The sequence below is a fragment of the Marmota monax genome, unplaced genomic scaffold, assembly GCF_021218885.2.
Source record: "Marmota monax isolate L192 unplaced genomic scaffold, Marmota_monax_Labrador192_F-V1.1 WCK01_AAM20220418_F8-fsc00263, whole genome shotgun sequence".
Classification (NCBI taxonomy): Eukaryota; Metazoa; Chordata; class Mammalia; order Rodentia; family Sciuridae; genus Marmota; species Marmota monax.
The window spans coordinates 1,828,487-1,844,822 of record NW_026693408.1 but is presented as its reverse complement, the minus strand read 5'-3'; the positions used below and the strand labels follow the sequence as shown (position 1 = coordinate 1,844,822).

The window sequence follows — 16,336 nt, the reverse complement described above, 5'->3', positions numbered from 1 at the left end:
GAAAACAAGAAAGGAAGAATAAATAGGAAAAAGGAGAAAACTCTTGAAAGGAAATTCGAAGACAATCCTAAGGAACTTGACTGATTGAGACCTAAAGAGAAAAAAAGGCCCGTAAGAAATGGCCTGTATTGGAGTGAGTGGCACTGGCAGCCTGTCAATCCCTCAGCCGAGCGGCCTTCGAGCCCGGTCCGCGGAGGCTGCTGGCTGGGTGCGAGGCTTCGGCAGTGGCGGCGGCGACTTCTCCCGCCCCATCAATCTGCTGTCCGTCCGGCGCGCGGCCCGCCGGGGCCCTCCACCGGGCTCCGCGTCCCCGCCGCGCGGGCCCGCCCGCTCCCAAACTTTCCTCCTCAGCCCCCCTCGCTCCCCGCGGCCCGCCGGCCGGCCTCCTCCTCCGCCGCCACCCGCCGCCGCCGCCGCTCCCTCCCCCGGGGCCGCCGGGGCTCGGATCCCGCCTGGCCCAGGCGGCGGCGGCGGCGGCGACGGCCGCAGCAGAAGGAGGGGAGAGCGCAGGCTGGCGCGGGGGGCGGCGGCGTCCCGGCAACTCGGCCGGCGCTGAGGAGCAAGTTGCGCGGCTCTGGCCGGGGTGAACCTGGCCGGCCACTCGGTGCAGGGGGGCATGGCCCTGCCGCCTCCCCCGCACGGCCACGAAGGGGCGGCAGGAAGCAGGACATAGGCGACATCCTCCACCAGATCATGACCAGAGCTTGGACGAGGCGCAAGCAAAGAAACATGCCCTGAACTGTCATAGAATGAAACCCGCTCTCTTCAGCGTCCTGTGTGAGATCAAAGAGAAAACAGGTGCAGTTGTACATGCCTATAATCCCAGCTACTCCGGAGCCTGAGGCAGAAGGATCACAAGTTCAAGGTCAGACCTGACAATTCAGACTCTTCTTAAAATAAAATTAAAAGAAAGGGCTGGGAATTTAGTTCAGTGGTAGAATGTTGTCTAGCGTGAATGAGGTCCTGGGTTCAATCCCCGGTGGGTTCTGCCTCCCCACCTCCAAAAAAAGGAGCATATTTTTAATGTGTTATTTGTATCACTAGTCTTATGGTTATATGCTTAGAAATGGGCAATTGAAGACTGTTTCATCTTTAAAACTTGAGGTTGGGAATATAGCTCAGTGGAAGTGCACTTGCCTAGCACAAAGAGGATCCTGGGTTCATTTCCCAGCACCAACAAAACAAAACAAAGCAAATATGATTTGTCAAGAGCTATGTAATGTTTTGAACAACTGATAAAAAAATAATTAAAACAAAACAAAACAAAACAAAAAAAAACAAAGCAAAACTTGGCTCTTGTGCTGCCATTGCCTGTTATCCCTACTTGTTTTTTTGAGGGTAGTAGTGGCGGTACTGGGGATTGAACCCAGGGTGCTCTATCACCGAGATGTATTCCCATCCTGACTTCATTTTTAAGCCTCCTAGTAATACGTGGGGTGTGCAGAGTCATATATCTAGAGTTGATTATTGAGGTAACAGTCGTGAGAGAGGAGTTATGTTTTAAGATGAAGGAAGGAGTATTACATTATGATCCAGTGAGGAGAATAAGGGGAGATTTTACTTTGAAGGACTTATTATTGTAATTAGTAAATATTGATTTCTAAGTCATTGAAGTCAGTATTAGATAAAATTGACCCAAGTTAACACTACTAGTGGTATGCTATAAAAATTCATTTAAAACAGAGGGACTCTTTCATTTTTTTGTTTCCATTCTCTAGGGGACTGTATGCTGTTAGAGGTCAGATACTATCTGCCTATCTTATCTATATCTATCTAGATATTCTTATGACCCAATGTGCTCAATAGCTTATTTTTAAGATAAAAACATAAATGCCTTCATGTATTATCTGGTATCTGCTGTAAATCTGATATTACATTGTAATAATCCTTTATATAAAAATTCATCTTAATTATAGCAACTATAGTACATATAAGAAAACTTCCACAGCTGCTTACCTGGATCTTGAGTAATTTATATGTACATTATTTGTGAAAATAACTTATGTATTACTGCTCCCATTACTACCATTAATGATATTTTTAAAAAGAGAAAAACTGTTGAAAACTCCTGAAAACATACTTAGAATTGAATAGTAAACTTTAAAGTTTTCACGTATGGTTCACAGCTAGGAAATATTTGTGTTTCTAAATAGAAATTTTGAAATAAGTTAGTGTTTTTCTATGGATTTGGGAAGGACATTTGTTTTAATACATTACATTGAAATCTTTTTTTTTAATATTTATTTTTTAGTATTTGGCGGACACAACATCTTTGTCTGTATGTGGTGCTGAGAATCGAACCTGGGCCGCTCGAATGCCAGGCGCGCGCGCCACCGCTTGAGCCACATTCCCAGTCCCCGTTGAAATCTTAAAGAGTAGAATTTGACGAGACATTTTGCTGATATAAAATATTTTGTTCACTTTGACTCTCAAGTTTATCTGTCATAATGATTGATTTGTATTCATTTTACACTGTATAGTTTTGTAGCTGAGTTTTCTATCTATAAGGTATAGAAATCCCTGTTTAAGTTAATAATAAATAATTATCTTCAAAGGTGACAGATTGATTACATGTATGACTAGTCTGAAGATTAGCCTAGGATTTAGTTAACTAAAAAAATATATATATATATTATAAATATATATATATATATATATATATGTATGTATATATACACATAATATATAACTTAAATGAATTTTAATTTTAAACTTAGCATGATCAGGAGCACAAAATATAGTAGTGTATCATTTAATTAATTGCTAGAGTATTTTGTTCTTTGAACTTGACTATTAATTCCCTAACTTACCTGTACTACAGTCCTTGTTGAACTGTTTACTTTCTTGATTGAACTGGCCACTATCAGTTGTTTATCAGGTTGAAACACCTGGGAAATCATATTTTATATTTGCTTGTTTTGTTGTGTCATGGATTTTCTCAGTTGTGCTACTAAAAACCAACCCATGTGACTAGTAAATTTGATGAAGGCTAATTGGTGAGTTAGGTAGTAGCTCTGTGGTTCAGGTATAAGTCTAAATCTCATTTGGTACTATTAAATTAATTACCAAATATTTTGCTTCGTGAGAATCATTAAGACATGGAAAGCTCACAGATATTTGGCCTGTGAATATTTTATTCCTATTAGTCCTTACTCTTAAAGAGTCATGCAGTCAGGATTGGGGTTGTAGTTCAGTGGTAGCGTGCTTGCCTACTATGTGTGAGGTGCTGGGTTCAATCCTCAGCACCACATAAATAAACTACAACTAAAAAAAAAAAGTCATGCAATTCAAACAGCTGTAATTTTTATGTAATTGTTAATGAATCTGTTCATAACTGCCATTCATAAAAATCTGTACTTGCGGAACTCCAGAAACCTGTAGAACAAGGATTTTTTGCTCTTTTTTTTCATTTTTTAAAAAATTATAGTTTTGTTGTGAATGTGATGCAAACAAAGGCCAACTGTCCATTTCTAGAAAAGTGTATGCACTCAATATTTGAATACAATTTCAAGGAGTTTATAGACACTTTGCAAATCATTTATGGTTCTCTCATGGAGATGCTGAACCACAGGTTAACAACAGTTTTGTAGAGGTAGACTTTTTGTTTTGTAGAGATAGACTTTTTTTTTTAAGTGCTACATTTTGTACCAATTTGTAATTGCAATCCATTTTCTTCTTGGAAGCTTAATAGATTTACTTTCTAAGTAACAGTCTTTACACACTTATAGCATCAGTGACTTCTGATCTGAGTGAATGTTTGGTTGTACTTAGGGGAAAGAATCAGGAAAATGCTAGAACTAAAGGAAAGAATGGGCTGGTAATGAGCCCCAGGTGTCAGTAAGATTGGAGAGAATGGTGCTAGCCTATAATCCCAGTGGCTCAAGAGGCTGAGGCAGGAGGATTTCAAATTCAAAGCCAGCCTCAGCAAAAATCGAGGTACTAAGCAACTCATTGAGATCCTGTCTCTAAATAAAATACAAAATAGGGCTGGGGATATGGCTCAGAAGTGCCCCTGAGTTTAATCCCTGATACGAAGGGGGGGAAAAAAAGACTAGAGAAAAAGGCGGGGCGTCAGGGCAGATTTAGAAGAGGAAGTGTGAAATTTGGGACCTAAGTTACTGAAGGACTTACTTGGCAATTAGCATATGTTGCCTTATGATGATAATGAAGAAAGGTATGATTGACTTATAATCTAGGTACCATAGCTATTTATGAGGATGGAATTTATCTTATTGGCAACTCTTGTTCCCCTGTGCTATGGGATTCAATTTTTGCTACTTGTTAGAATTCCTTTAAAATACATTAATTTCTTTCATATATAAAGTAATTAGATAACTTCTTGGGTAAGAATCTATATTTCATGTGTTAAACTTTCCCATATGAAGACTTCTGAGGAAATAATCATCTATGGCAGTGATTTTCAAACTCTTTGATCTTAGGACTCCTTTACACTATGAGTGGAATTTTTGTTTATGTGGGCTTAATGTCTATCAATATTTATTTACTGCATTTGAAATTAAAAACAAATTTTAAAATATTTAAGTTAATTATAATCTTAAACCTATTACATGTTAGCATAAAGAACAATGTTACAATTAGTTCTATATTATCCTAAATAGCATTTTCCAAAACAAGATGAAGCAAAATAAAATGGTGAGAAGAGTCAAAAAAAAAAAAAAGAAAAGAAATGGCCTGTATTAAAACACAAACACTCTTCCATTTGTACAGATATTTCTTCCATATGTACATATCTGGAACCTTAAAAGTGAGTTCTGATACTAAATTTTAAGTTGCTTCCATTTCTGTGCTGTACCTATCCTCCTGAGTTCTTGCATTTTTAAGTCTCTTCTTCTTAAAAGCTATGTGTTAGACGGCTTTGGAGAATAAAGGAGACAAGGTCTCTGTCCTTAGTTGGCATGACACGATATAAAGGACAGAACTGAGTGGTAGCACCGGGAGTAGGAATTTGGAGTAAGATATGACTGGAAACTACCATAAAAATTAACGACTTCTCCAGAAATCATATGTATACTCTGAAGGCTGTAGTACTTCCTATAATTACATGAAATGAGAACTTGATATTCATGCATGAAAATAAACAGTAAACTCAAGAGATTTAGTCTAAGACAAACATGTTACATATTCTTATACCTTCATTTAGGCTCCTACAATGGTCATCAGAAATTTAGGATTTAGGTAAATATATGTTCCCTTCCATGGTTTCCTTGGTTGGTTGACAGTTGATAATGTGGGAAGTGAGAATTAAGAAACTCTCATTTTCTAACATGAATGAGAAATTACTTCTTTAGTACTTATGGCCATTTTTGTATATAAAAGCCTATCCAAAATAGACCAATAGGTTGCCCAAGATAATCAGAGTCCAATTTTAGTTTGATGTCTGATCTACAATGATAAATAGTTCACCCAGATAGTTTTAATTTTTAAATGCTGAGAAAAATTCAGAGTAGATTTTTCAGAGAAAATACATGGACTGGGTAAATTTTTAAAATATGACTTTAATCAAATCAGTGTCGGTACATAGTGACCTGTACAGTAATATGTGACAGACATTAAGAAATTAATAAAATACTTTAGGGACTGCTTTAAAACTCAGGGGCTCCATACTGAATTGATACTGGAAGTTTCTGACACCTGAAGTTTTCTTTGTTCAATTCCTGATTTCCTGTACTTTAGAATGATGTGGCTAATCTACAGCAACTGAGAATCTAAGAATCCATTACAGAGCCATTGTATTTCCTTTTCCTTAGGCTTTTTGGACATGATATGTGAGTTGTTTTTGGCAAACTGCTGATCTACTGCAGTTTCCAGGATCAACATCAGAAGAATCCTGAAGGCATATAAAAAAGATACATTCAACTGCAAACTGGCTGTGAGACCTTTTCAATGGTGTAGCAGAAACTGACACAGCAATAGGAAAGACCAGCCTACTGCACCCTCCTGCTCCCATCTCACATGTACATTGAAAGTGCTTTGTGAATCTTGGGATCTTTTTTTTTTTAATATTTATTTAGTTGTAGAATGACACACAATATCTTTATTTATTTTTATGTGGTGCTGAGGATGGAACCCAGTGCCTCACACATGCAAGGCAAGCACTTTAATGAGCTACAGCCCCAGCCCATATCTTGGGATCTTTCTAGGATTTAATTTAACTGAATCTTGCTTGATAGTATGCTATGTGACTATCCTTACAACCAGTGTCAGGGAACACTGAAGAAACCTTGGATATTATCTATATTGGGTAGTGCGGGATGCCTGGGAACCCCACTTTGACTCACTGTTGAACAGTGACCAAGGCACTGAAACTTTTAAATACCTTGATGTGCTAGAAATAAACTCATTGTTTCATCATGAGCCTTCAATGATACATCATCTTGAGCAGTGTTTTAAGACAAACTCTTTGGTCTTGCCAAAAGATGGACTCAACATGTTTTCCTCTAGTCATTAAGTAAAGTAAGTTGCTATATTCTTTGTTGAATGAGTTGAAACAGTCAGTCCAACAGGTTAAGCTTAACAGCTTTGGAGCAATGAAGGTGTGTGTTTGAATCCTGGTTCCAGCACTTGATAGTTACTTGATCTAGGACAAGTAACTATTGATTGCCTCATAAGGTTGTTTATATTATTAAATTAGATCACGTCTACAAAGTGATTAGCATGTAATGAATGTTTAATTGACAGCTTAAGGCAACCAAAAAATCTAATTGAATACAGATTGGCAATTATCAGAATAAGCATCTTATAAAAGAGGTTTTAAGTGTTAAGGGTTCATTTACACCTTTGTAAAGATCACTCTGAAAATGATCAATTTTTGTTAAATTAATTTACACAATAGAGTCTGGTATTAAGCTTTTACAGGTGAATACTTTCAATGTCTGAAGTTAAGCGTGTAGAACATATGTTCTAGAATACATAAGAATATTCTTTGATTAACTCTTCACAACAAAGATTTTCTTTATATAGTTGTTTCTAACACATGATTTAATATTTTCTTGGACATATCTGTTCTTGTGTAGAGATGAAGCTACTAGATTAGGCAGTGTTTATGGTGTTGGTAGTGGATTCTCGGAAATATAAATAGATCATCTCATTAAGTCTTCTGATCAAGGTTGTCTATTTGTCAAATAACTATCTTAATAGAAAGGGTTGCCATATAAGTAGTATGATACCTGGTACAGAGATCCAGGAGTAATTGTCTACCCTTGAGTTAATTACTTCAGAACTTAAACCAACTAAGCAAAATGGCAAATGCTGCATATGCAGACAATCTACCAATATTTAGTGGCTTCTAAGCACTGAGATACCAAAGATAATATAAACCAAATCCTTGCTTCTAGTGAAGGCTACAGAGAATATTCTAGAGTACTATGGTACTACTATATTATGTGTTATATAGACACTAGTCATAGGAAAATCTCAACTTTCTTCTGATCACTACATGCTTCTAAAGAATACACCTATGGGTGGCACAATTAAAATACTCAAGATTACTCCAAAACAAGATAGTGGCAATTATAAAGCAGAGCCACTACTGTCACTCTTGGTTGTTAAAAAGAGTGTGTGATATTTATAAAAACTTCTGAAGGTGGCCTTTCCACATGGTTGGTTGGTTTGTTTGTACCGGGAATAAACCCAGGGGCACTTGACCCCTGAGACACATCCCCAGCCCTTTTGTTTTAACTATTTAGAGATAGGGTCTCCCTGAGTGGTTTAAGGACTTGCTAAGTTGCTGAGGCTGGCTTTAAACTCGAGATCCTCCCTCTCAGCCTCCTAGACCACTGGGATTACAGGCATGTGCCACTGTGCTTGGCCACATGGCTGCCTTTTAACCTGTGCTGCTGTTTAAGCAGCATCCTGACCCTGCTCATGAGCAAAGACTGCTCATACTCCAGCAAACAGAACTTTCTCTGGCTCCAGCTTGAATCTATACCCTTATGTGCTGCAATTTGAGCTTTACCTTACCTTGCAAGACCACACGTTATTCAACAGTATTCCATTTGATAGATGTCCCTGAAACAATGTGCAATCAGTCCTAGAATGTATAAATTTCATTCTTTGGGCAAACTGGTTGGCATACCTGAGTGACTCCAGGCACACCAGTGTATCTTGGTCTATTTGAGGACTTCTTCCATCACTGAAGTAGTTAGAGTAGGGGACTGGATGGAAATTGATGTGGTCAGGGGCAATGTCTTAAAGGAGATGGACCTTCCTGGGGCAGCTAAGATCTAAACTTGTAGCTGCAATGATGAGAGCTATTCCAGGTGATTATTTCATTCTATAGCATAAAGAGTTTTCTCTTAAAATTTTCCAAGGGTCTTTTCAACTTTATTTCTTTACTTCATTTTTTTTTTTTTGCACCTGGATTGAACTCAGGGGCACTTGGCCACTGTCACATCCCCAGCCCTATTTTGTTTTATTTAGAGACAGGGTCTTACTGAATTACTCTGTGCCTCGCTATGGCTGAGGCTGGCTTTGAACTCTTGATCCTCCTGCCTCAGCCTCCCGAGCCACCACACCCAACCTTTACTTCATTTTTTTTGAAGTGGAGTACAATCTTCATGAAATTTATCCAAATGCATCCTATTTATCTAGAGTAGCAGGCCGAGTTTCTATGATGTTAGATCACTAAGGATATGAAGGCACCCTTCTTTTATCTATTTAAGGTACAATAGTTTAGGACTCCCACCTGCTATTGGGCCCACAAAAATTTAATCCTATTCTTCTAATGATGATATCTGGCATTTCCTTATATCAAGAGAATCCTAGTCAGAATATGGAATTTCCTTGACACTTTTCAGTACTAACCACACCTAAATCTTTCTCAGTATTTGGCTGTTATTTTTTTCTCCTGTGTAAGTTGTTTTCATGTTGCTTAAACAAAATACCTGAGGCTGGGTACTTATAAATGATTTATTTGTCTCATGATCTGGTGGATGGAGGGTCCAAACAGCAGTATGCCAGCATCCTGGTGAGGGCCCCCTTGGTCTGTGTCACAATGTGGTGGATATTTGTAAAGAGAAATAGCCTCATGCAGAAGGGTCCAAGGTATGTGTTGGCTCCTCTATATAAAAATATGCTATGGTGATAACTCCTGTGAGACTCAACCATACTGCAAGACGAGCATTGATCCATATCAGAATGGAACCCTTATAACCAATTACTTTCCATAAGGACCCACCTCTTAAAAGTCCTACCACCTCAGCGTTGCCACACTGGGGACCTAGCTTCCCGTCCATCAACCTTTGGGGGACAAACCATACCAAGCTGTAAACTTCCCTTGTTTTGACACCATATTCTTGCTTCTCCTCCATCTGATCATTCCTTTTCTGGATGCTTCGCCTCTGTTCTTTGAAAGTGTTCTCCAGGGCACGAAGTTTGGCCCTCAAGCCTTCTGACCCCATCACATTCACACTGCAAAGCTTCCTGGGATTCTTAGGACAGCCAAATACCTTATTTGAGGTAAGCATGCCCCTAATGGACACTCAGTAGCTTTGCGACAGTACTCGGCCTTGGATGAATAATATCAACTCACAGGTACAAATAACGGAGACAACTTTCTTAGGAAAACTTCCAGCTACTTTATTTGCCCTGAGGTAGGAAGTAACAGGAAGAACCTTGTCAGGAGTCTTAACTTTCCAATTTTTTGTTTTGTTCTGATTTAGGAGCACTTGCCTTGAAAAGCAACTCCTGAGCTTGTTTTCTGAGACTTCATTGTGTATCCGAATCCATTTTCGACGGGAAGCTCCCAAGTGTGCTGGACTACAGCGACCCGGTTCACCAAGCCGCCCCCAGCACCCGCCCCAGGCGGCAGGTTAGCTGTGTGGGGTGGGAAAGGCTGGGGGAGGGCGAGAAGAGTGCAAGCTGCGACGGGGCGTCCCACTAGAGGGTGAGAGGAAGGAAACGGGTCACGGCTGACTCTGCCGAGAGATCCCGCACCCAGGAAAACTACACTTTGAAGAGCGGAGGCGCGACACGAGCTTCAGGGTTTTCACCTTGCCTTTTCCCTGGGTTCCGAGGACAAAAACAACCCGAGCACACGCCAGGCCCAAAGGGTGGGGCTTTTGTGATGTAATGAGCAGGCCCGCGCAGCTGCAGTGTGCTGGCGGTGCTCCTTACGACCAGAAGCCACGCCCCTTACGGGAGCTGCGGGAACGCGCCTGGCTCTGTCACGCAGTCGCATTCGCGCGGTGTAGGTGGGGCTAGAGGCCGCCTAGGGGGTTGTAGGGTGACGGCGCTGCCGCCATTTTGTAGGGTGTTTGTCCCAGCGGTTGGAGAGGAACGACGGCGGTTTGGCGACGTTTTTCGGCCAAAGGGCCTTTTGCTTTCGCAGAGGTGAGGTTTCGGGTGTGATGTGCTGGGCTAGGCTACTGTCGAATCTTATTTTAGGTCTCGGAGCCAGGTGTTCGAGAAACGACCGGTTCCTGGCCTTGGCCTCTGGGGACTGAGTTGGCGGTTCTTGCGGGGTGCCGCTCCGTTGGTGGCCTTAAAAACCTGAAGGTGCTCTGGCGTCGCGGTCCTGCCAGAGGCTCTAAATTAGCCCCACGGTGTTGACCGAAGAGCTCGGACTCTATTATAGACACTGCCAGGGCCGCGAGTGCTAGGTCGGTCCGAGAGTGCAAGGTCGTGTCCGGAGACCCTGCGAGGGGCCCGTCGCTGGTGTTTGTGTTGTCGGAGATCGATTCCCCCGCCCCCAGATGCCTGACCTCCACCGTTTGTAGCGTTGGGGGTCTTTTCCCTAGTCCAGCGTTTGTCCGTGTTTGTATGCCAAAGCCTCTGGCCAGGTGCCCGGGGCGGAGAGGTGGGTGGGGATTGGGTGAATCCAGGTGGTGGGATTCACCTAGTGCAGGTAAGAGGTTGAAACGTGGGGAGATTCGTCCTTTGTGCAATACTGCCCCCCTCGCCCCCCCGGTGGAGCATACAATTGTGGAGAGAATGAGCCTTTCTGGTAGTTCTGCAGCGTGTTATCTCTGGTGAAGTAGCCAACCTGCAGACTACCGGCCAATCACCTGTATAGATGATTCTCCAAACAGGCACCTCCAGGCTTTTTTTTCTTTTTTTTTTTTTTGCCTATTTGAAAATGCCCTCGAATCATAACTTGTAACCCCCCCCCTTTTAAGGTTGTAAACTGTTCATACCATAAAGTTGTCAAGTATTTTTTAAGATCTTTTAAAAAGGTGATGGAGCATCAGATTTCTAATACTGATTGTCACGACCCCTTGCCGGCAAGGAAGACGCAACTCGGGAATCTTCTTTCAGCAGTTTATTCAGGCCCTTGATATTTCTTCTTCTCTCCCTCGGATGCCCCTCCCAGCCTTAATAAAGCATCCCAAGCCCCAATGCAAAGCTGCCGCGTGGAGCTTTCTCACAGGGTGGTGAAAAATCATGTGCCAACTTTCCCAGATAAGAAGTTGTTTGTCACAGACCACAGCGGAGCCAGCGTCATCTTGTAATGGCGACCATAGTCTGCAGAAACGGCAGAAGTGGCTCACCACAGTTCCCCCTTTTCTGTTTTCTTAAAACAATACAGGCGAGAGTAGAGGTCCTATCCCACTGTGCAGAAGTGGCTGCATAGTATGACTCAGTCCTAAGGAGGCGCCTTCCCCAGATCTGAAGCCATATCAGCCGACGCCTTTTTTCGTGGGGCGGGGCGTGGACGCGTCTAACCCGCATGCAACAGGACATGCTCTCCTTGAGGTCCACGTCAAGGATCACTCAAGTGCAGTGCCTTGCCTCGCATCCTGTATCGTGACGATGGTGGACGAAGGGGGATAGCTGAGGCTGAACTGTGGCTGTTTATAAGGACAAACAAGTTGACAGCACCCTGAAAGAAAGGCACGAACTTCAAGGCGATACAAAAGTACTAGTGTGGAAACCCATCTGCGTGCAATGGCAGTAAGACCGGCAGAGTGCAAGGGCTTTCCAACACTAAGAGAATAACAAGGAAAGTCATGTCGATCCCAGTGCAATGTTATAATAACTTGGGGTGTAACGACCATGACAAAGGTTTACTGCTTAAGATGCACAAGCCAGACTTGAGGCGAGTTGCCATTTTCTAAAGCTGCAAGAGCTTGTATGATCATAGCCTTTTCTTGTGCATGGCGAGTTTTAAGGCGACAGAGAAGCCACAAACAAAGTACAACACCGAAGCAACACATTGCACCAAAAATGCCTACTCCCACCCACTCTTTGAAGAAGGAAAAAGCAGAAGATATCCAATCGGTGAATTGACCCAAAGTCACTGGTTCAACACGGGTACTATTCAAAACAGCAATCTGAGTTAGTTGAGACTGGATCAAGTTTTCTGCTGCCATGGACCAATTTCCGGCCAAATATTCGCCAATGATGCGGGAGGCATTCCTGGAATCATTAAATCTGACAGAGGTTATGCATAAATGTGCACGTTGGTCAACACAACCCAAAAGCACCAAGTCGGCCAATTCTTCTACCTGAGCTTGGAGTAAATCTATTCTTTGGTTGGCAGCTAAAATCCCTGACAAAATATGTTGATTTAATTGAATTTTGGGATTCAAGTATAGTGGAAGTTTGTTGAACAACTTGATTAATGGTGGCAGCAGTTTGTACTTAACTGGCCATGGCCACTCCGGCCGTAACCGCTGCAGCAGCAGACCCTGCCACAGCTGTCACTATAGCTGCCGTAATTCCAAAATCCCTGCGGACTCTAAGTAGCTCAACAATGGGGAATTTATCTGGGTCCGCAGTGACTGGGATTGGGACAAAGGTTGGAATTTTCATAACCACTGCTACAGTCCAAGAACCATTCCAACACTCAGATAAGAGACAGGTAACACTAGAATAATCCAGCATCCCCGACGAGGTGTCATTAGCCAAAAGGAGCAAGAATGGGGATTGGACGCAGACCATTGCAGGGGGCAATGTGGCATTATATAGCAAAGAGTTGAATGAAACAGATGTAAGTCTATTACCTCGTTCACTCTCCCTAACAGTGCCAGAAACATTAGCCAGCCAGCTTTTGGCTCCCAGCAATTGAGCCAATGCAGAAATATCAGCTGAAGCCCCCTTCTCATTGGAAATCAGCCATTGAAACCAGGACCAACCTACTCCTGTAGAGGAGTTGGCACTATGGTTAAAGTTATAAACATACCTCTTAAGAGAGGGGGAAAAGGAGAAACCCTTAGCAACTTGAAGTTTCTCCCAAGAATGATCCTGACAAGGCATAAATGTTGGGGGGAAACCAAGATTAGGGGTACAGTAAGGAGAGGCCTTGAAATGAGTGGCATTGTAAGTACTATTAGAAGAAGGAGGCACTGGGATTAGTACCTTGGAGATCATAGCCAAGGTAGTTATGTTTAAAGCAGAGCTATTTACAGGGATCCCTGAACCTGATTGCTTCCCTGAAACTACTTGGCTCAGTACGGCATTAATAATACTCCCTGAGACCTGATTGGACCGCAATGGGTCCTCCCACTTAGTCAAATTTTTGGTCTTAAGGCTAATGCAATTAGCGTTTCCAAGGCTGAAACAAAAAACTCCTGTGAGATTAACCTGAGATTGATTAAAAATGTTCTCCACGTCCCCTCTAGGAGAGGCACAGGGAGCAGACATCTCACATGAGGTAGAGAAAAGAGTGGGGAGGACACTAGAACTACCATGAACCGGCATCGGCATTGGCCAAGCCTGTGCCACTGCCCACCACTGCATTGGTGTCGTCTGTGCCATCGGCACCAGCACCAGAACCAGAGCACGTAGCAGAGTGAAGATCCTCATCACAGGGTTGCTGTGGTATCTCTTGTTGCTGGTCGGTTGATGTCAAGACTCTTCTTGTCAGGCGTTCAGGGACCCACAACGGCTCCGTGCGATCCTGGGGAAAAACACATACAGATCCTCGTGCCCATGTCAGCACGGGGTCGGGGCCATTCCATTGGCCCGTAAGAACATCCTTCCACTTAACATAGCCAATCACAGAGGGCTGAGGGGACACATGTCTATCAGCCACAGAGCGACCATGAATATCCAAATTCAAAAAATTAATGGTAAAGAGAGCTAAGGACAGGCGTTCTTTAAGAGTGTGTTCAGCTCCTATTCCCCCTTTTTGTTTTTGTAAAGTTTCCTTTAAGGTGCGATGAGCACACTCAACAATGCCTTGTCCTTGAGGATTGTAAGGCAGACCATGAGTAAGTTGCACTCCCATGGTAGAACAAAAGGATGTAAATTGTCTGCCAGTATAAGCAGGTCCATTATCAGTCTTAAGGGATGCAGGAGCACCCCATGCTGCCCATGCTTCTAGGCAATGAGTAATAACATTACGTGCCTTCTCTCCCGACAAAGCAGAGGCATGAATAACTCCAGAGCACGTATCAACAGAAACATGTACATACTTGAGGTTACCAAAGTCAGGTATGTGCGTCACATCCATTTGCCAGACAACCAATGGCTTCAATCCCCGTGGGTTCACTCCATAAGTAGGGGGATGAAGAAATGTGACACAATGGGAACATTGTAATACTATCTGATGAGCATCCGCTCTTGAAATGGAAAAACGCCTGCGCAGCGTTAAAGCATTAACATGGAAATTCTGGTGAAATAATTTAGCCCCCTCTAAGGAGGAAGCCAAGCATATCAACTGGCCTCTAGTGGCTGAGTCCGCACAGGCATTACCCTGTGATAACGGACCAGGAAGAGAGGTGTGAGCCCGTATGTGCATTGGATAAAAAGGAGCAGTGCGGCTACAGATAAGTTGTTGAAGCTGATTAAAGTAAGCAGATACATTATGGGCATTACTAATAGCTCCCACGGCCTCCAGGACTTTGAGTGCTTGTACCACATAAATGGAGTCCGAGATAAGATTAAAAGGAAAAGAACACTGTTTAAAAACCTCAATAACAATTTGCAGTTCAACCCATTGTGGATTACCAGGAGCAAATTGATGCTGAACAGGGGGAGAATCATTAATTACATAAGCTCCCATTCCAGACTTGGAACCATCAGTGAAAATATTAACAGCCCCCGGAATTGGATTGGGTGAAGTTACCTTAGGGAAAATGATGGGATGTTCTTTAACAAAATAGAGTAATGGATGGGAAGGGTAATGATTATCAATATCCCCTTGAAACGAGCAACATAGAATAGCCCAGTTGTCTAGAGTAGCACACAAAACATTAAGCTGAGCCTTAGTATAGGGTATAATAAGAGAAGAAGGTGATTGTCCGAAAAATTGAATGCTTTGGTGGATCCCTTTAAGTGCTAACGCTGCAACAGCATCAGGATAGTATTCTAAAGATTTTCCTGGGGATATATGTGGGTGGATCCATAGTAAAGGCCCATCTTGCCACAGTACTCCAGTAGGCTGCCGCATAGTGGCAAGCACACATAACTGGAAAGGTTTATCACTCTGGAGCCTGCATAGAGTAGCATGTTGTATAGCTTCTTCTACTGTTATAAGGGCCGCCCTAGCCTCTTTGGTGAGGCTACGAGGAGAAGCAAGATCTGGATCACCCTTAAGGGTAGCATACAAAGGCTGGAGCACACCATTAGGAATATGTAAATATCCCCTTATCCAATTAATATCTCCCAGCAGTTTTTGAAAATCATTCAGAGTTTGGAGATCCTGAGTTCTTATGGTGATTTTTTGTGGTTTCAATTTGTCATACCCAATTATTGCTCCCAAATACTCAATAGAATTTCCCGTTTGAACCTTTTCAGGTGCGATATGTAGCCCATATTGAGCTAACAGCTTTACTAAGTCTCTATAGGCCTCATTAACTATCTGCTCTAACTTAGCAGCCAATAACACATCATCCATATAATGAATGATCTTGATGGAGGAATATTTATGTCTGAGAGGTGCGAGTGCCTTCCCCACATACATCTGGCACATCGTGGGACTATTAGCCATTCCCTGCGGCAACACTACCCACTCAAACCTAAGATCTGGCTCCTCGTGGTTACACGAGGGAAGGGTGAAAGCAAAACGTTGTGAGTCTTTAGGATGCAAAGGAATAGAAAAGAAACAGTCTTTAATGTCAATAGCAATAATATGCCAGCCCTGAGGAATAGAGGAGAGCAGAGGCAGCCCTCTTTGAATGGGCCCCATAAGTTGCATTTGAGCATTAACTGCTCGTAAATCATGCAGTAGGCGCCACTTTCCTGATTTTTTCCTAATAACAAATATGGGAGTATTCCATGGAGAAGTAGAAGGTTGGATGTGACCCAAGTCCAGTTGTTCTTTGATTAAATTATGGGCTGCTGCCAATTTAACCGAGGGAAGAGGCCACTGAGGCACCCAAACAGGCTCCTCGGTGAGCCATGTTATGGGTATTTGAGCCCCAGTGGCCCCTAG

At 42.5% G+C, this 16,336-nt stretch overlaps 1 protein-coding gene across 6 annotated transcripts in view; it reads left to right on the top strand.

Annotated features, from left to right (window-relative positions):
* The first annotated feature begins 509 nt into the window (after positions 1-509).
* Prop1 (PROP paired-like homeobox 1) overlaps positions 510-16,336 on the top strand; it is a 54,402-nt gene continuing 38,575 nt past the window's right edge. Inside the window, exons 1-3 of one of the 6 annotated variants that reach the window (XR_009228031.1) lie at positions 517-865; positions 9,681-10,350; positions 11,546-12,981. The gene's annotated coding sequence lies outside the window, so the exon portion shown is untranslated. Of the gene's footprint in view, positions 866-9,680; positions 10,351-11,545; positions 12,982-16,336 lie in introns of those variants that run through there. The other 5 variants (XM_046457084.2, XM_046457088.2, XM_046457087.2 and 2 more) reach the window with 5 other exon arrangements.